This window comes from Ictidomys tridecemlineatus, chromosome 6 (genome assembly GCF_052094955.1).
Source record: "Ictidomys tridecemlineatus isolate mIctTri1 chromosome 6, mIctTri1.hap1, whole genome shotgun sequence".
Taxonomy (NCBI): Eukaryota; Metazoa; Chordata; class Mammalia; order Rodentia; family Sciuridae; genus Ictidomys; species Ictidomys tridecemlineatus.
The window spans coordinates 174,648,840-174,670,541 of NC_135482.1; the positions used below are offsets into that span (position 1 = coordinate 174,648,840).

Consider the following 21,702-nt stretch of genomic DNA (forward strand, 5'->3'; position numbering starts at 1 on the left):
TGCTGTTCTCCACTGATTGGCTTATTTTACATGGTTTGCAGAGTAGCCTCTATTGTCTCATTTTCATCATTTTGAGAAATTACCATCCCTTACTGAGCTTCTAGAAAAAGTGTTGAATTGGGCAGTCAATAGGTCCCTCATTATCAGTTTATTCCTCACAAATCTCTCAGTATTTTTCCAGACTCTCCTTTTCAAGATAAAAGAAAATCCTATCAAGTTGTCATTGATAATGACAGAGTGATGTAAAAATTGACATTGCAATAGCCCTACAAGAATAAGTAGTTCTTGGCTGTTCTGTGGTATATGAACTTCATACCTTAGTGCTTAGCACTGTAATGAACTATATTGGGAGACATAAAAGATTTACGTGTATTCCAAATAATATTCTGATAGATATGAATCTGTTACTTAATAAATTGCTAGAATCTTATTAGTGAATTTGTGTAAATTTTAAGGACCCTACCAGTCTCATATGGATAAGAAATTTAGAAAGCTGGATATTTAAAATTCTAACTTGGGTAGTGCAATTTGTAGTTAACTGAACCACTGCATCATATAATGGCTACTATTCATAGATTAAATACAGTATTATAGGAAAATACTAAATTTTTCATGATCTCATTTAATCCTCAAAATCTGAGGATATTATCCCTGTTTTATAAAGAAGCTGAGATTTAGAAAATTTTAACTTTCCCTAAAATCTGTCAACCCCTAAGTGATAGAATAGACTTCAAAATCAAGTCTCTTCACTCCAAAATTATTGCCTTTAATTACTAGGCTAAAACTACTGCCTTAGTATTACTAGAGGTATGTGTTGTTCTCCAGGAGTACACAGAAAGGACACTTCATCCATCCTTGTTCGGGGGGTGTGTTACAGCTGGGAAAGGCTGAGGAACAGACTGTGGGGATAGCATTAGCAAATGCATTAGGTATTAAACAGTATGGTGTGAATGACAGAATTATGGAAGTTTGGTATCAACTGTTTTCCTACAGTATTGCTTTTGGAATCATTGATAACTAGAAGGTGACCAGAGTTGTGTCTAGTGTCTGTAGATGAACAGTGTGGGCATTGATTGGTTTTACCCTTAGGGATGGATGACCTTGTTCATGTTCTTCTGAGGGATTATTTCTTTGTCAAATGGGGAAGGTGTATTCACTCGAGGTTGCAGTTAGGCTTATGTGACATGCATATTGGAAGATATCTATCACCATGGAGCATGGAAGGTAGATGTTGTGATGAATTGTATAAAAAAGATTCAGTTCTGGGTATCAGAAAACCTAAATACAGTGGCTCTGACCACTCAAGACTGGCTCATGATCCAAGACCAGGATCACATCCCAAATTGGTAGAGAATAAACTTGCATCTTGTTGCTTGGCCGTTGTAGGTCTCAAACTCATGGTTAAAGCTGGTGGCATGTGCACTTGAGATATCAGGATAGAGAAAGGAATAGAAAAAAAAGACAATACTATGCATGTGATCTGTCTTTTGGGGGTAATAGCCTATGTGTCATTGGCCAGAATTTAATGACTCGCCTGTATTTCCTTGAAAGAGAGTCAGAGATGTAATTATTCACACCAGCCATGGACCAGCTAAAATTTTTATTGCAACATAAGATGGGAATACCGTATTTATAAAGTTATAAGATTATTATTTTTGACACCAATATTGATTTGGCTTATTATTTTATAAAGAATCATAACTGGGTACAAAGGGAAGCCCTAGTTTCAACAAAGTAGAGATCATATTTTTGTTAAGTATCAGTACAGTGAAGAAAAAGGAACTAGATTTTAGTCCTTTTTTAAAATTTTTTTTAATTATATATGGACACAATGCCTTTGTTTTTTTAATGTGGTGCTGAGGATTGAACCCAGTGCCTCACATGTGAGGCAAGTGCTCTGCCACTGAGCCACAACCCCAGTCCAAGTCCTTTAAAAAAAATATATATATATATATATATATATATATTTGTTGTAGATGGACACAATACCTTTATTTTTTTATTTTTATGTCATGCTGGGGATCAAACCAGTACCTCACACATGCTAGGCAAGTGCTCTAAACTGAGCTACAACCCCAACCCTTCAGTCCTTCTTAACACTCCTAATATTTAAAGTCAGGCCAAGCATGGTAGTGCATACCTATAATCTCAGATACTCTGGAGGCTGAGACAGGAGGATCTCAAGTTTGAGGTCAGCCTCAGCAACTTAGCAAGGTCCCCAGCAACTTAGCAAGAACCCGTTTCAAAATTAAAAAATAAAAAGGGCTGGCTTATTGGTTAAGTGCCCCAGAGTTCAATCTCCAGTATTAAAAAAAAAAAAAAATAGAGTCAGTAGAGAAATAGAAGCCAATAGAAGAACTGGGAGGAGGAAGGAGGAAAATAGCAGAATTGAGTATCGGAAAGGTGGAGAGGAAAGTGTTTCAAAGAGGGCATTATTAGCTAATGCTTCTGTGTAAGAGTGGGTAAGATGAGGACAGGAGATGTCCACCGGATTTGGCTACACAGACGTCACTTATGGCCTTCCTAAAAGCAGCTTTAGTGGAGAGCTACTGAGAACTGACGTCAGATTGGAGTGGGCAGAAGGTGAGTGGATCAGAAGGAAGCAAACAACTATCTTGAGAGGTTTTGTTGTCATGAAAAGGGGAGAAGTGGGCAGAGGGTTGGAGACAAGTCACTGGACAGTTTTTTTCCTTAGGTGGGGATCAAACAGAGCAGATTTGCATATTAATTACTCAGGTAGGAATGGAGTGAGCAGGCAATCTTCAACCTGTGTGTTTGTGATTGATTAATTGAATCTGTGATGCTGAAAACTGAACCCAGGGGCACTTTACCACTGAGCCCTTTTATATTTTTTTATTTTGAGACAGGGTCTCACTAAGTTGCCCAGACTGGCCTGGAAGTTGTGATCCTCCCGTCTCAGCTTCTCAGTAGCCGGGATTACAGATGTGCAGCACTGTGCCCAGCTAGATTTTGGTTTTGTGATATTAAAGGAAATATTAATACTGTAAAACTTCCCACAGTATCATCTGTATGCTTTTCTTTATATTGGATTTAAAGTTTCAGCATTGCTTTTTATTCATGGAAGTGTTTTCTGTATCAGTCTAGTGATAAGTACAATTTGCTAGAGAAGCTTGTGTTCATTGGAAGCATTTTTAGAAGCTATTCAATTGCTCAAACACTTTCCAACATAATACTTACAGTTGGCCAAAATGGTTTGTTTATTTATCTACTTTTGGTACTAGGGATGGAACCCAGGGGCATTTTACCACTGAACTACATCCCCAGTCCTTTTTATTTTTAATTTCGAGCCAGGGTCTTGCTCAGTCACTGTGGCTGACTGGGAACTTGCAATCCTCCTGCCTCTGAATCCTCCCAAGTCACTGAAATTATAGGTATGAGCCACAATGCTTAGTTAAGCATTTTATTTAAATAATTAGAAAATGCCTATAAAACATCAAAACTTCATTAAATTTCAAAGTGTATATGTTTTCTTGATAAAATGAAAATAAATAGATGAATTGTGTCATAGCTAGTCCATAAGCAGATTTTTCTTCAGTACCTTCTGTGTTCCAAGCACTGTTTTAGTCTGACTCAGGAGTGAAACAAACCATGCCCTCAAGGAATGCTTAAATTTTAGGATACCCCGCGGAAGACAACTAAGGTGATTTTTATGTACGGAAAGTACCTTGAAGAAAGTAAAATGGAATCATGTAGTGGAGAGTGACTGGTAGTCAAGAAAAGCCTCTTTGCACTGGCTTTTTAGTTGAGAGGGAATAATGGGTGGAGGAGATTCAAGGTTGAGAAAAGAACAGAAAAGAAAAGAAAGCCCTGAGGCAGGACTGTGTTTGACAATAGGAAGATAAAAACCCTGGCCTGGCTGGGACAGGGAGGGATAGGAGCAGAATGGTAGGTAAGGGTCACAGAGCCTGTTTGAGCCTTGTTTAGGGTAAGGACATCAGATTTGGGTTTTTTCTTAATGAGAATTCATTGAAGGGGTTAATTGTAGGGACATAATTAGCTTTATGCTTAGATCAATCTAGATGCTATGTGGAAAGAAAGACACTGTGAAGCATCCGTAGTAGTCCATGTGACAGACGAAGGTAGTTCAGACTGACTTTGATGTTGTAGCAATATAGATGGTGGGAGATGGTTAGATTCAGGATATACTTGGGAGGTAGAGCTGATCGGGTATGGGTATAAGAGAAGGAGAATCATCAAATTCAGCAGAAACACTTATGAAGTACCTGTCCTTAAGCAGTCCCATGTTACAGAACACACACACACATTTTAAGAACAAACACACATGTAAGCAGGTATGACCCTTGCTCCTTGGAGAGAAATTCTTCACTTCTTCCCATGTTGCTGTTCCTCCCCCCAACCCCCACCCTGGTACCTGGGATAGACCCACGGGTGTTCTACCACTGAGTTACATCTCTGGCCCTTTTTGTTTTTTATTTTTTGAGACAGGGTCTGGCTCAGTTGCCCAGTCTGGCCTTGAACTCGTGATCCTCCTGCCTCTTGAGTAGCTGGGATTATGGGTGTGCACCATCACACACACCAAAAAATATGTGTTTGTGTGAGTGTGTTTAAAATCACCTAAATGATGTCATAAAATTACTTTCATTTTAATGTAAAACATGCATTATTTTTAAGGTAAATTTAATGTGACTGCAAAATGAGAAATAAGTATTGTTTTATCTGCATTTCTATAGATCTTGTTTGAATGTTCGGCTCCCATGACACTGAAACATACCACATAAATGTTTCCTTGCCTCTGAAACAATCACACTTTTTTTTTTTTTTTTTTTTTTGCCAGAGATTGAACCCAGGGCCCTTAACCACTGAGCCACATCCCCAGTCTTTATTTTTTATTCTGAGGCGGGATCTTACTAAATTGCTTAGGGTCTCACTAAGTTACTGAGGCTGACCTTGAACTTGGAATTCTCCTGCCTCAGCCTCTCAAGGTGCTGGGATTACAGGCGTGCACCACCACACCCAGCTCCATCCCACTTCTCTTAAGGCATCTTGCTTTTGCTAAAGAGAGGTTTTAGTTTTGATGCCCCTTTGAATACTCTCATCTTTATTTTCAGATTGAATTCACTTTGCTTTCTTTAGCATGATATGATGATTCTATTGAAAAATTATGAAACTCTCCCTTCACTAAATCCTGGGTCACTTTTACCCACAGCTCCCCCACCTTCCCAAAAGCTCTCGGGATTTACTGCAAATTGCAGTCTTGCCAGAGAAAATAGTGTGTAGCAGCATAGTTAACGGAAATTAAATGAATATCTGAGCACTTGGTCACAAGTTGACATGGACTCAGAACTTCTCCCTGCAGAAAATTCTGATTTTGCCTGCAGGTGTCTCCCTCCTCGTTGAATTAAGATGGCCTACTGTCAAAGCAAGAGCCATGGTTCAGAACCTCAGTTTCCATTATAGATGGTCAGCCCTATCACCTGCTTGCGTAATTTCTAATATATGCGGTGCTGTTCTTAATTAGCAATATAGAATGCTTACCCTCTCCAAGAATTAGCATACTTTCTGTAAAGGGTCAGATAAATATTTTCATCTGTGTGAGTCACTAGGCCTCTGCCACAGCTACCCACCCTGCAGTTAACAGCATGAAAGCAGCCACAGTGTGAAAACGATGGCCATGGCTGTGTCCTAATAAAACTTTATTTGCAAAAACAAGCAGCAACACAGATTCACCCTGTGCTCTACCTTTCTCCAAAAGTTTGTTAGCTGAACAGAGTAACAGTTTGTCTATCATCAAAAACTGGGCTAAGAGGGCTGGGGATGTGGCTTAATCGGTAGCATGCTCACCTGGTATGCTCGCCTGGGTTCAATCCTCAGCACCACATAAAAATAAAATAAAGATGTTGTGGCCATTGAAAACTAAAAAATAAATGTTTAAAAAAAACTGGGCTAAGAAAAGTGCTGTTTATAGAATATGTTTAGGCGCAATTGGGGGTCCACTGCACTAGGTGATCTAAATTAGATGATTCAGTTCCTAGACCTGATTCCCTCTTTTGTTTTTTTTTTTTTTTAGGGAGAAAAAAAAGGTTTTTAAAGAGTACAATCTATTTTTTATTTATTCATTGTTCTGGTCAGCTTTTTCACTGCTGTGACTAAAAGACCCTACCAGAACAATTTTAGGGGAGGAAAAGTTTGTTGGAGGCTCACAGTTTCAGAGGTCTCAGCCCATAGAAGGCTGGCTCCATTCATTGGGGAAGAAATCATTGCGGAAGAGTGTGGTGGAGGGAAGCAACTCAATGATTATCAGAAAGCAGAGAGAGACTCCACGCACCAGATACAAAATACATACCCCAAAGGATGCCCCTAGTGCCCACCTCCTCCAGCCACACCCTGCCTGCCTTCAATTATCACTCAGTTAATCCTGCCAGGGGATTAATTCACTGGTTGGGGCTAAGGCTCTCATAACCTCTAAATATTATTGCATTGCCCCACACCTGAGTTTTTAGGGGACACCTTTCATCCAAACCATAACACGAGTTTATTTGGTGATGCCACAGATCACACCAGGCCTCACGAATGCTAGGTGAGCTCTCTGTCACTGAGCTACACCTCAGCCCCAATTGTGTGTGTTAAACAGGTAGACATGCTGCTGTAACTCTGCCTTGTCAGCAATTGAAATGCTGAGGAAGAAGGTGCTTCTGTAGCTGGTGATCTTTAAGGAAAATGTGTCTCAATGCTGACCAGTGGGGATTAGCTACATGGAAAAATATGGGCAACAATAAGGACAACCTATTGGGCAAAACATAGTAGTAATTCTCCGAAAGATCTGACTTTTCTCCGTTTCTTGACTCTTTGTGTGCCATTCTAATGTCTGGTATTATTCAGCCAACAGTTATTAAATTCTATGTACAAGGCATGGTGTTATAAACATTGTCTCCTGAGAATACCTAAAGAATGCCTAATATAAATGATTGGTATATATTTTCCTGCCATAGAGGGCCCATTCCCTTCAGTGCAGTAAATGCTCAGTAAATACTTGTGACCCAATTAGTATCTCCCATTATAAATCAAGAAATTGATATTATTATTTGTTAATTACTCTCCTGGATTCAGTTAACATGAATCAATGAATGAACTGATAAATAAAACAAGCCAGAGCTGAAATCCAGCTGTGAACCCACGGTGATTCCAGATAGCCTGTGATGTCTAACGATTTTAACGAAATTACTGAAAAAAATATTTTTTTCCTTACATTGACACCTCCCACACTTTGAATTAAATAAATACAATATATTAGGAAAAAAAGAAATGAGAGCTAATTTGGGGGCTAGAACAAGGCAGGTATTTTCTGGCTAATAGAGCAGAATTTGCACTTATTTTTCAACACCTACAAAGGTTCTAGTTTCCAATATTGTAATAGGACTTTTTTTTAAAAAACTGGAAACTTCTGTGAAATTGTAGTTATTTATTTTTACCGATGAAAAATTGAATCTAGGATACATGAAGTATAATTTATTTGAGGGAAATCCTTTTTTCTTCCTCTAATCCAAAATAAAGTCTTGGACTGGGGATGTGGCTCAGTGCGAGAGCACTTATCTAACACATGCAAGGCCCTGGGTTCAATCCCCAGCACCACAAAAAAAAAAAAAAAAAAAAGGATAAATAAATAAAGGAAGGACAGTCTTGGTCTAAGAGACTAATATTAGTGTGATGTCTTAACTCTTGTATCATTTCCTTTTTCTCCCAGTGAATTCATTGCTGGGTTGAACCAAATGAACATTACTTTGTAAATAATATTCATTTTTTTCTTTCTTCTATTTGTTTATTTATTTATTTGGAACTGGGAATTGAACACTGGTGTGCTTTACCACTGAGTCACATCCCCAACCCTTTTTTTTTTTTTTTTTTTTTTTTGAGGCAGGGTTTCACTAAGTTGCTGAGGCTGGCCTCAAACTTGTAATCTTCCTGCTTCAGCCTCCCAAGTTGCTGGGATTACAGGCATGTGCCACTGCACCCAACATGGTATTCATGCCTTTTAAACAGTAGTCATTTTTAAAATTTTAAACTATCTTCTTAAATACCAGCAGTGATCTCCTGACCTAGTTTAGTATTCACAGTGAATTTAAGCATATTTTACCAAAAGAAGGAACTGACATTTTTCTTAACTTGCTTATGTGCCAGGCACCAGGTGGTCATCATTACTAAGATTTGTTGAGTAAATACTAAGTGCCAGGCATGTAAGGTTGCTAAGGGTTTTACAATTCATTTTCTCCTCTACTCAGAACACTCTATGAAAAAGATAACTATTACTGTTGTCAAAGTGATTTCATAAGGAAACTAAAGCATATGGTTTAATTTGATGTTTTGTAAGATATTACAGCAAGCTATGATATGAACCCATCTAAAAATATACTTTTCACATCTCATTAATCTTTCCAAAATTCTATATGGTGGCATTATAGTTGAAGTCATTACCAAATAAATTGGACTAAACTAATAAATGACCATATGCAGTATTTTTCAAACCTTTTTATAAAACCTTTTCCAAACTTTTTTATTCCACAGTGGGTAATATACATTTAACATTGCAACCCAAGACACACATACACATATATGCAACTAAAACAAAAATTATACCCTCTGCTGTTTACTATTATTCTCTTAATGGATGGTAACTTACAGTTGGAAAAGTAGCTATCTGATGATTCTATTCAATATGTATTTTTAGTGTGATGCACAGTAAAACAAGAGATCCTCTCATTTTTTCTAACCATCTATAAATTATTTAAAAGCTACATACATACTGAGTGCTTACCAAATCTCAAATGCAGCTCTAGGTCTCAGCATATACAATGATAAATTTAAGATTCAGCCCTTGAACTCAAATGGATAAGAGAGACAAAATCGTAATAATTTCTAGTAAGTGCAGTGCTCTCAGAATGAACAGTGTGTTGTGGGCACAAAGAGGAGTAAACAGCTCATTCTGCCAGTGAACATCCTAGAAACACTTAATAAGGGAGTGACTTAGGAAATAGTTCATAGAGCATGAGTTCAGAAGTGAGAAAGGACATTCGTGGCAGAGGGCACTGTATATGCAAAGGCAAGAAGGTTTGAAAGTATGGAACTTACTCTTGCAACAGTAAGAAATTTAGTGTAGCAAGAATTTCTGTACACACAGAGAAGTGAGCAGAGAGAAGATTAAAGGACTAATGGTCCTTGTTAATTAATATTTTACTTTCTAGCTGACTGCAATGGTACACCCCTGTAATCCAGAGAATCGGGAGACAGGCAGGGTCACAAGTTCAAGGCCAACCTTGTCAACTTAATGAGACCCTGTCTCCAAAACAAAATGGCTGTGAGCATATCTTGGTGTAGAACAAGCACCCCAGTTTCAATCCCCAGTACCAAAAGGAGATTTTTTTTAAAAAAGGTTAGACTTTACATCTTAGGCTGTGAGAAGCCCAAAGAGGTTTTGAATCTAGGGATGTATAAGATAGGATATTTGTGTTTTAGGAAGACAGTTCTGTCAGCTGTTTAAAGGATGGCATGAAGAAAAGAGAGATTATAGGCAGGAAATCCTTTGCATTGCTTCACATGGGAAATAAAAACTTGAACCAAGATAGCAACAGCATGTATGGAAGAGATGGTGGAGATTCCTTAGCTATCTTCCATTCAGTGTATCAAGCATTTACTGATTTTTACTGTATGACAGTTTACCAAACACTGATACAAAAAAAAAAAAAAAGAAAGAAAGAGTAAGAAGTGGCCTTTGATTCTTCCATCTAGAAAGGCAAACAGATCGCTGCAGAATTACAGTGGGTAAGTGTTATGATAAAGCTTTGCATACAGCATACGAGGAGCAAAGATGAAGAGTTCATAACCCAGACCAAGAAGTCCACAAAGGCCTCCTGGGAAGGAAACATCCAAGCAGAATCCAGAAGAATAAATAGGAGCTGGCTGGGCGACACCAAGGGCCAGGACATTACAAGCAGAGGGCAGAGAGAAGCAGGCCTGAGCATTACGGAACAGTGGGGAGCTGCTGCGTTCAGCGTGGCTGGAGCTTCGAGTGGGTGAGGAGCCCTGCATACGAGCCAGAGGAGGGGAAGGTTCACCTGAGCTCCTGTAGTGGAACTCACAGGTTCATATGGAGCCTCCACATCATGCTGAGGGGCACAGCCTTTTTTCTCTTGGTGGTAAGGAGTCTATTGAGGTGTTTTAAAACATGAGCATGACATGGCAGCTTTGTGGTTTAGGTGGCCTATTCTGATCACTTAAATGATAGTGATAGCTAACTTACATCAGCTGCTTACAGTGTGCCAAACACGATTAAGCATTTTACTTGTATCGCCTTGTTGAAACAACCCTGCTATCAGTCTCATTTTACATGGAGGTTACTGACACGCAGAGATAGAACTTGCTCAAGTTCACAGTCAGCAGCAGAGCAAGAACTTAAACCTCCGTGATGTGACTCTAACCGAAGTGATGAAGCACTAGGGAAATGAGTATGTGGCCAGCCTAGAGAAAAGAGACTAGGATGAGTTGCCCTGGGACAGTGGTGACGGGTGGAGGGAAGGTGACTGTATTAGTCAGCTTGGACTGCAGTAACAAAATACCATAGACAGGGAAGTCTAAACTTCCTCTTTTGGAAACAGAAATTTTTTTCTCATACTTTTAGAGGCTGGACATTCAAGTTCAGGGTATTGTCAACATTGGGTTCTGGTGTGAGCTTTATTTTTGTCCTGTGTGTGGCCACCTTCTTGATGTGTTTGAACACGGGCTCTTCTTTATCCCTGAGTGTGGAGAGAATAAAAGAGCTTTCTTGTTTATTTTTCCAGCAATAGGGATTGAACCCAAGGGCTTTTAACCACTGAGGCACAGCCTCAGCCCTTTTCATTTTTGAGACAGGTCTCACTGAGATGATTAAGGTTGTGCTAAATTGCTGGCTTTGAACTTGTCATCCTCTTGCTTCAGCCTCCCAAGCCATTGGGATTACAGGAATGCACACCATGGCACTGGGCTATACGGTCTCTTCTTATAATGACACCAATCTTTTTTTTTTTAAGAGAATTTTTTACTTAAAATTTCTTATTTTTATGCAACCTAATGGACATTTATCTTTTTAATAAAAATGGTTTTATTTTTGAGTTAATAAATCAATCTCATATATTATTGAACCCAAAGCTAAATTGATGCCTAAGAATTTCCTTATTTATTTATTTATTTATTTTAATATTTATTTAGTTTTCGGCAGACACAACATCTTTATTTGTATGTGGTGCTGAGGATCGAACCCAGGCCGCACGCATGCCAGGCGAGCACGCTACCGCTTGAGCCACATCCCCAGCCCCTATTTATTTTTTTTAAATATTTATTTCTTTTAGTTGTACACAATGCCTTATTTATTTATTTATTTTTATGTGGTGCTGAGAATCGAACCCAGGGCCTTGCACACACCAGACGAGCCCTCTACCGCTGAGCCACAACCCAAGCCCCAATTTTTTAAATTTATATATGACAGCAGAATTATTATAATTTTTATTACATATATAGAGCACAATTTTTCATCTCTCTGGTTGTATACATAGTCTATTCACACCAATTCATGTCTTCATACCTGTTGTTTGGATAGTAATGATCATCACATTCCACCATCATTAATTACTCCAAGCTCTCTCCCTTCCCCTCCAACCCCTCTGCCCTTCTAGAGTTCATCTGTCTTATCGGATAAGGGACCCACCATTATGACCTTATTTAACCTTCATTACTACCTTAGAGACCACATCTCCAAATGCAGTCATCTTTAGGGGTGACTTCAGCATAAGAACTTTAGAAGTCATGAACTTTAAATCCGTGACAACAATAATTCTGGAAAATATTGGGAAATAAAAATAAGCACAAGTTGGTCATTGATTTGGAGAGTGAGGGAAAGAATGAGTTTAGAGTCACTATCAGCTTCTTCACAACGGATGCAGAAGTCAGCAGCAAATTTGTGGGGTGAATGGCAGCTCAGTTGGGGTTACAATAAATCAGAAGCACATGGAAAGCCTCCAGGAGATAACTGGCACTCCTGATATGAAGAGAGGCAGTGGTATGTGGAGCTGGTAGTTGAAGCCACAAGTTAGGTCACATCAGCCACGGAAAATATGGAGAAGAGACCTTAATCCCAGAATCCAAAGGGAAAGAAAATTCCAAACAATAGGGAACCATCAACACAAATTCTGTAGCCTCTTATGTGTTGGATTTGCATAAAAAAAGGTGAGAAAAAAGAGCAACTGTAAACCCATCGCCCTTTATTGCCCAGTAGGACCAGAGATGATTTTATAATTCTCTCCTCCTACAAGCGAGGAAAACCGAAGCCCTGCAAAGCCTTGTGATTCTGTCTTTCGTAGTACAGACAGGACTAGTGTTTAGGTCTCCCAAACCTTTTGACTTTTACAGCTAGTGCTTTTTACAGCTTATCAAATAAAATCCACCATTGTAGGGTTTGAAAACTAGGTCTAAATTATAAAAAAAAAAAGTTATTAAATAAAGTGGAGAAAGAAGGATCAGAATTTTTATACACATTTGGGGAAAGTAAGTAATAGTACATAAACTATCTAAAACTTGGTTTAAGAGGGGAGAATTGTACTGTTGGCCTTGAGTAGTAAAAAGAAAATTGGTCAGGAGGTGCACAACTGTAATCCCAGCTACTCTCCAGATAGGCCAAGGCAGGAGGATTGCAAATTCCAGGTCAGCCTTCGCAACTCAGAGAGACCCTGTCTCAAAATAAAAATATAAAAAGGGCTGGGGATGCAGCTCAATGTTTAAGTGCCCCTGGGTTCAATCCCCAGCACCATTTTTTTAAATATTTTTTTTGATGTTGTAGATGGACACAATACCTTTATTTTTTATTTATGTGGTGTTGAGGATGGAACCTAGTGCCTCACATGTGTTAATGTGTGAAACAGACAAAGGATAGAGTTATTAACAGAAAAAAATGTGTGTTTGTGTGTGTGTATTTGTGCATGTGTTTAAGTATGTCTGTGTACAAAATATAAGCTAACACTGAGCTATGACACTGAACAACCATTTTTAATGTGACTCCTTTTTATGTCTTTTTTTTTTTCCCATCACATGCCAGGCTTATTCTCTTTTTTACTAACTTTTTATTATTTTCCAGTTATAAAAATAAATTCAGCTGGACATGGTGGCACATGCTTATAATCTCAGCAACTCAGGAGGCTGAGGCAGGAGGATTACAAGTTTGAGGGCAACCTCAGCAACTTAATGAGGCCCTAAGCAACTTAGACCCTGTCTCAAAAACAACTAGGGATCAGGCTGGGGCAATAGTTCAATAACAGAGTGCTTGCCTAGCACGCGTGAGGCACTGTGTTCAACCCTTAGACCACATAAAATAAAGGCATTTTATCCATCTACAACTACAAAAAAATTAAACAACAACAAAAAAGAACTGGGTATGTGGCTTAGTGGTTAAGCACCCCTGTGTTCAATCCCCACTACCAAAATAATAATTTTAGCATACTACTGAAATATAGAAAAGTAAAATTTTATCTTAATTTTATAACAAAGTCATACTTAATATTAAGTGCAATCCTTTCTCCTGTAGTATTTCACTCTTTTAATTGACACATGATAATTATAAATTTATAGGTGCATTATGAGATTTCAGTACATGTATATAATATATATATATATATATATCAGATCAGGATAACTGGCTTATCTGTCCCTCCAACATTTAGTATTTATATGTTAGGAAAATTCAAAATCCTACTTGGAGTTCAGGGATGTGGCCCAGCAGTAGAGTGCCAGCCTAGCATGCGTGAGGCCTTGGGCTCAGTTTCCCACAGCACATACACACACGTAACCCTACTAGCTATTTTGAAGGGTTCAATTTTGTTGTTAACCGTGGATATCCTCCTGTGATACAGAACATTAGAGGTTATTCTTCTTTCCCACCTGCACCTGTTTATCCATTAGTCATACTCTCTTCATCTCCCTCTTCCCCACATCCTTTTCAGGCTCTGGTACCAACTGTTCTGTCCTCTACTCCTTAGAGATCAGTGTTTTAGCTTTCACATACAAATGAGAACATAAGAGTATTTGTCTTTCCGTGTCTGACTTACTTCACTGAGCATAATGTGGAGTTCCATCCATGTTGTTGCAAATGACATAATTTGATTCTTTTTATGAATGAATAGCATTCCCTTGTGTGTGTATACATACACACATCTTCCTTATTATTATGCAAATGTGGCATATATTTATGAACACATACCACATTTTCTCTATCCATTCATCCATCAATCAACACCTAAGTTGATTATCTTAACTGTTGTACATACTGCTACAATAAACATACAAGTGCAGATGTCTCTTCCACATACTAATGTCAGTGACTTTGGATCAACACTCAGTAGTGGGTTCACTGGATTGTAGGGTGTTTTTATATCTATTTTTTTTAAGAACCTCCATAATTTTCTTTATATTCCTACCAACAATGTATGAGAGTTCCCCTTTCTGCACATCCTCAAGAGTATTTGTTATTTTTTGATAATAGCCATTCTAACTGAGATAAGATGATACCTCATTGTGGTTTTGATTTGCATTTTCCTGGTGATTAAAAATATTGAGAATTTTTAGATGCTTATTAGCCATCTGTATATCCATTTGAGAAATGTTTGTCCAAGTCATTCGCCCATTTTTTAACTGAATTATTTGGGGTTTTGCTTTCAAGGAAATTAATCCCTTGTTGGGTTCATAGTTTGCAAATATTTTCTTCTCTTCTATAGGTTGTCTCTTCATGATGAGTCCCATGTTAGATATTATAGTATTGGAAAATTGATCTCAAGTCAGTATATTTATGGAGAGGAAGGGCTTATGCTCACAGGATTTTTTAATTTTTTTACAGTACTGGGGATTAAGCCCAGGAACATTCTAACACTGAATTATATCCTCAGCCCTATTTATTATTTTTATTTTGAGTTGGGGTGTTGCTAAATTGCCAAGACTGGCCTCAAATTTGAAATTCTCCTACCTCGGCCTCCCAAGTAGCTGGGATTATAGACCTGTGCCATCACACCTAGCCTTACAGGATTTCCAAGTTCCCTTCAGTCACATAAACTCCCCTAAGTGAAAATCTCTGTCAGTAAAGTTGATCATTTGATTAATGAAGTATATATTGAGTATCCATTATAAATAGACTTCAGGTGGTATGAATGAATTCAGTAGTGTCCCTATGTGAAACATACATGTAGCCTATTGCTGTAGGGTAAGAACAGTGTGATATGAAGGTTTAGACAATGTTTTAATAACATTGCTTAGGAGTGCTAATATGTCCTATTCAGTACTTACTGAAAACTATGTGAGGCGATTGGGTTATATTTATCACTTTCAAATTTAAAAGAATGAGCACTATAGCAAATTTAGCCATTCTCTTGGCTTGTGTATAAATTGCTTTTTTGTTTTTTACTAGCTAAGAAGCAAGTGTGAATTTGACTTTAAAAAAGTTTTCTATGTTCTAACTCTATAGTTTAAAACTATATAAACTAGCATTTAAAATAATAAATATATGCACACCATACAGATATTTTTACTCTTTTTCCCCCTAAACATTTTTTGTTTGTTTGTTTGTTTGTTTGGTGCTGAGGACCTGTGGGCTATGTGAATGCCAAGCAAGTGCTGTCTCTGTCCACTGAGCTACACCTCCAGCCCAATTTTTGGTAGATTTTGGTGTATTAGTTAAAAGATTCATAGAGATTGATTCATCAACAGACACTAGGCCATCAACAGAATTTTTATGTGCTATGTACAAACTATAAAGTACGTTATATGGAAAACAACAAGTGAGGTATATACCAGCATTAAATCATAAGGCCAACTAACATGCAGTTAATGTCATAAAAGTAATTTTTGTGTATGGCTAGACTAGTACAAGTTTCTACATTAGATACAGTGCTCTCTAAATTACCAAAAGGCAAAGCATAGCTTTAGAGGATATTAGTATATTGGCAGAAACCATAATATATGTTATTCCAAACATGAAATCTTGCCAGCGAAGGTGTTTTATGAAGTCTGAGCCATAATGCTGCATTACTCAAGACTTTTGAGTAAAATGGGACTTGAACATATTCATCTTTTATTCCCAATTCCTACCATAGGTCATGGAAATTAGTAGTTTCTCAATGAATGTTTATTAAATGAATGCTTTCTGTTAAAAGTAAAACATTAAGAAGCAGTTTTGACTGGGAGTAGTTAACAGTGCTATGATCACAAGAGGATTCACTTAGCACCTGTTCATTGAGCATCATTATGTGGAGACATTGTGGGCACTAGGAATGCAGAACCTAAAAAGGCAAGCTTTCAAGAGGTGGAACAGGAGAGGAATCAATGCAAGAGGGAAGGGAAAAATTTGTAAACAAAAAATACGTAAACAATGAGAGACAATTGGTAGTACAAGAGAAATACAAAAAGAAGTAACTCTAAGATGGTTATATGATCATAGAAATATCTGCAAACAAAATAGTTATGCTATTATAAAAATGCAAAATGTCCTGGGAGCTCAGAAGAGAAAGGAGTAGGTAAGAATAGGTAAAAATGTTGGCAAGATTTCACAGGAGAATAGCTTTTGAATTGAACTTTGAAGAATATCTCACTGAGGTATTTGGTATCCCAAATCCATGTGTCCATGTTTATGGTCATTATTTTATTATCTATCCCAAACCTGCACATGTGAGTCTTGGACATGATTACTGATGTTACTGTTCACCCCTGTATCATTCATTTTAAGAGTAATTTAACTCCCTCTTGATCTTTGATCACTGTAATTACATGAAGTTTTGAATAGTTAGCTTTTTTTTGGTACTGGAGATTGAATTCAGGTATGTTCAACCACTGAGCCGCATCCCCAGCCCTATTTTGTATTTTATTTAGAGACAGGGTTGCACTAAGTTGCTTAGCTCCTTACTAAATCACTGAGGCTGGCTTTGAACGCACCATCCTCCTGCCTCAGTCTCCCCAGCCACTGGGATTACAGGTATGCGCCACCACACCCAGCTAGTTAGCATTTTTTATAACTGATATATTTTATGCATTTATTAGTCTACTAGTTAAAACACACATACTGGTGCTGGGAATCTAATTCAAGGCCTTGTGCATGCGTGCTAAGCATGCTCTCTATCACATTTTATTTATTTGTGTATCTATTTATTTAGAAGTGCTAGGGATTAAACTCAGGGATACTTTACCACTGAGCTATATCCCCAGCCCTTTTTAGTTTTTATTTTGAGAGAGGGTCTCACTATGTTGCTGAGGCTGGCCTCAAATTTGCAATCCTCAAGCCTTAGCCTCCTGAGTTGCTAGGATTACAGGTGTGTGCCACCATGCCTAGCCCTATCACCTATTTTAAATTTTGTTAAAATATATGCAAAAAATGTCATATTTTGAAGCAATTCATTTTTTTCTACATTGAAAAAATACAATTTTGGTTTTAAAAGACAGATCATTGAGAACTTATCATAGGGGAGCTGCCCTGTTCTACAATCATGACAGTATTTTTATTTTAAAATAATACTGTTCTAAAAATATATTTCTTTTGCTCTGTCCTTGTCTCTATGGAATGCAAAGTTTTTATTACTGTGGAATTTCCAAACAGTAATTTGTTGCTGCTGCCATTTGGAGGAGCTGGCATCCCAGGGTAATGAAGAGTTGATTCTGACTGGCAAAGATGTTTTCTTTGAAATTTAGTGCCCCCCCCAGAAGAATTTGCCATCAAATTCTCACAATTAATGAATTGTGTCTTTGTTTAGCAGTAAATTAATGGAAGTTACAATTACAACCAATTATTCTGTAGAGATATTGAAGATGTTCTTACACCCCTGAAACAACAGATCTTCTGAAAACTGAAAGTGAAATTGCCAACCTTGGCGCCCATAGTTAATTGACTACTCGGTTTTGTTGATAGATAGTTCAGGTAATTCAGAGATTAAGCCAAGAGTGTGGGAGGCCTCAAGACTTTTTGAATGGAAACATTTAAATTTTGCTAAAATCCATGAAGCATAACCATAGTCTCTTTTAATCCAGATTTTTAAATTATATCTACAAATACTTGTTCTCTAGTGTGGTATTAGGAGTTAGGAAAAGCAGATGTGTATGAAAATGTATTTCACTTGTTCCCCAAGATTTACAACAGAGTTACTGAGAATTCATCAATGAAAGATTTGCCCTTCTGATATCTTATTCTGATGAAATAGTAGAAAGATGTTTTAAGAAGTAGAAGATTAAAGAGTTTAAGGAATTTTCAGTTAATTAGCAGAGTTGCATTAAATATCTTCTTACCATGATAGTGAGGTCCTGAATTCTAATTTTGCCTTTTCTCGCCTAATGCTAACCAAATATTTGGTTTAACTTTCAAATTTTCATAATAAACAAATAGCCCAGATTCTATCAATAAGGTGGAAGGTTTGCATTTAGAATTGCCTTCAAAATGTAATTGGTTCCTATGCCATTATAAAATGTTACTGAACAGTCTCTAAAGGCCAACAGGAACAAATTATCTCTGGAATATTCTGTTGTGGCTATTTCCTGAAATAGATGAAGAAAGGAAGGTTCTTTCTAAATTCATTGTTCACCTGCACCTAACCTGATGTCATGAAATTCCACTGCTTCCTGCACAGTGCACATGCATCCTTTAAGTCTGAACTCGAAATCCATTCTTTGAAATCATGCTTATTCTCCCATCTGGATCCTGCAAAACTAGGCCTGAAGCTATTATATTTCCTACCAAGTAATATCTGTTATTCAGGTATATATATCAATGCAGAAATAACCTAGGTATACCCTCATAGTATATAGAGCTGGGTTTATCATACACTAATTACCAATAAGCAAATATAAGCACCATTTTCCATTAAATTATTTTTTTAAAATACATGTAACTCACTAAAATTGTTGGGAAATAAATATGAACAACTATTATTATACCATAAAAACAATATAAAGTAATACTTGCAAAATACAAACACACTGAGTTATTATTTTTCCTTACTACTCAATTAACTATCTTCCATCTCCGCCTAGACAAATCCTAGTTTTCTCCAGACTTGAATATATTTAAATGTTTTTCACTAACCTTTTTTTGTGGTTTCAAAAGTACCAGGCTCTGTGCCAGTTATTAATGGTGAAATTTTATTCTTTTTTAAAATTTTTTTAGTTGTAGTTGGTACAATATCTTTATTTCTTTATTTTTATGTGGTGCTGAGGATCAAACCCCGTACCTCACACATGCAAGGCAAGTGGTCTGCCACTGAGCTACAGTCCCAGCCCCTTTATTCTCATACTTCAGCTTAATTGCCTATAAAAGAACTTTGTCTTGTTTTTTGTTTTTGTTTTGTTTTGTTTTTTGCTGATTCTAGAACAGTGATTTCCAACACTTCTGTCACTACTTAAGTTGCCAGGCTTCCTACTTCTTTGATTTTTGTCTGCCAAAATCAAAACAATATAGAATAAAATGATTATGCTGTATACTTCAAAAATTTTCTTATAACTGCATTTTTAATCAAAACAAGATTTTCTTCTACCTTCTGACTACTATTACTCTTTTTTATATGAAAATATAATTTGTAGTAAATATATACATTTATTCATGAGTCTGACTTTTGAACAAATTTTTTTTTTTTTTTTTGGTACAGGGGATTGAACCCAGAGGTGCTTCACCACTGAGTCACATCCCCAGCCCTTTACATTTTTCTTTTGAGAACAGGGTCTTACTAAGTTGCTGAGAGCTTCACTAAGTTGCTGAGGTCAGCCTCCAACTTGGAATCCTCCTGCCTCAGCCTCCCAAATCGCAGGGATTACAGGCAAGCACCACCATGCCCATCTGAACAAGACTATTTTTAAAGTCTATTTTAAAGACTATTTTAGAAAGACTATGATATTTTATCTTTGGCAGTTCTGGGAATTGAACCCAGGGCCCAGCACATGTAAGACAAGTGCTTTACCACTGAGTAATATCCCCAGCTCCATTTTGATACTATTTCCTGAAAATGAATTTATATTAAAAATATTGCAAGAATATGAAAATCAAAGCACATTAATTAATGTATTTAGAGAATTGCTTTAAGAAGATGAAACTGCATGAAATTAGAACTTTCCCAGAAACTATGGACTATGTAACTATCATCTCTATGCAATATGGCCCTTGTCTGTTTGATGGTTTTGAGTACAGGGGCTAGCATGGTGGCCCAGAGGGACATTTAATAAAAGATTTTAATTACCAGGAGATGAATTTCCCTTGATATGAAGAAGTAACCAAAGCAATGCTTTTATTCTATCTCTAAAACATAGGAAAGCACAACATTTAATATACTCAATAAGAAAGCTACACACAAGCCTGGAGCAGTAGCACACACATGTAATCTCAGAGGATCCGGAGGCTGAGGCAGGAGGATCTCGGAATTCAAAGCCAAATCAGCAATATTGAGGTGCTAATCAGCTCAATGAGACCTGTCTCTAAATAAAATACATAATAGGGCTGGGGATATGGCTCAGTGATTGAGTGTCCCTAAGTTCAATCCCCAGTACCCCCCTCAAAAAAAAAAAAAAAAAAAAGAAAGCTACATAGAAATTCAGAAGTATACCTTAAAGAAGGATGGAGATTTACAGAGGCCCAATTACATGAAAGATGTAAAGCCCCACATGTCAGTGTCAGTACGTGGATGTAAACTGATTAAGCTAAGCACTTATCGAAATTGCTTTCAGAAAGCTGTGACCAGAAAATAAGATGCAGAAGTTCAAAGTGAAAAAGTTACCCTAGACTAAGTAAAATGAGGCCCCAATCAGGCATTAAAGCCGTTTGGCAATACTTGCAAGCCTTCACTAACATCTGGAAATTCACAAGTGAATTTTTTTAAAGAATGAAATGTGAATCATTACTTGCTTTATTATTAGTGTGCTTGTTTAAGCAGAAGGGTGGCTGCTTAGGCAGTGCCTCAGACTTCTTTTTCCCTCCTACTCTCTCTGCTTGTGAGTCATCAAAACCAGGGTGCCCTCCTTCACATACAAAGAACACGCTGTTGACCCATCAGCCAGGAATGCACTGGTTTGTATCATCTGCTCTGCTTTCCGCCGTCTTGCTACAGTCCGCCTGGCACTGACAGACTTCTTGGCAGGTTAGGGAACCTTAGATGGCTGTGGAGGGAAGCAGGGATAGCTCAACCTACAGAAAGTGGCCTCTGGCCTCATTAATACAGGGACTGACTCAATTTATAAAGCGTATCGACTTGGTTTTGGTCCTAAAACATTCTTGTTGATGTTTTTTACCTTCCTCTCCCCTCCACAGCCTTCCCCTGTGAGTAGCCTGTGTTTGCTGTTCTTATCCATCAAAGCGCACTGTGAAAGACAGCCCAGGAAAAGCATGGCGGCGATGGAGAGCAGGGGCTTTGGGGATCGGACTCAGTAGCTCAAGACTTGGCTCTGCCACTTAATAAATGTCTCATCCCAGGCAAGTGAGTCACAGAGCCACATTGTTTTCTCGGCGTCCTGATCTGTAAAATGGGAACAATACCCACCTGAAGAGGATACACAAGGTGCATATTTAAGGTGCTTAGTATACTGCCTGCTGTATAGAAATGCATACTGAATAGCTAAAAATGAAAAAGAAGGCAGACTGGTTTACAGAAAAATTGATGCATTTAACTTACAAGATCATGTCTTACCTTTCCCAGAAAA

At 37.7% G+C, this 21,702-nt stretch overlaps 1 long non-coding RNA gene across 2 annotated transcripts in view; it reads left to right on the forward strand.

Moving 5' to 3' along the window:
• Positions 1–21,479, forward strand: part of LOC120888489 (uncharacterized) — a 42,091-nt gene extending 20,612 nt beyond the window's left edge. For both annotated transcript variants that reach the window (XR_005732160.2, XR_013423450.1), the window contains exon 2: positions 21,314–21,479. This is a non-coding gene — a long non-coding RNA (uncharacterized LOC120888489). The remainder of the gene's footprint in view (positions 1–21,313) is intronic.
• Positions 21,480–21,702: the final 223 nt, after the last annotated feature.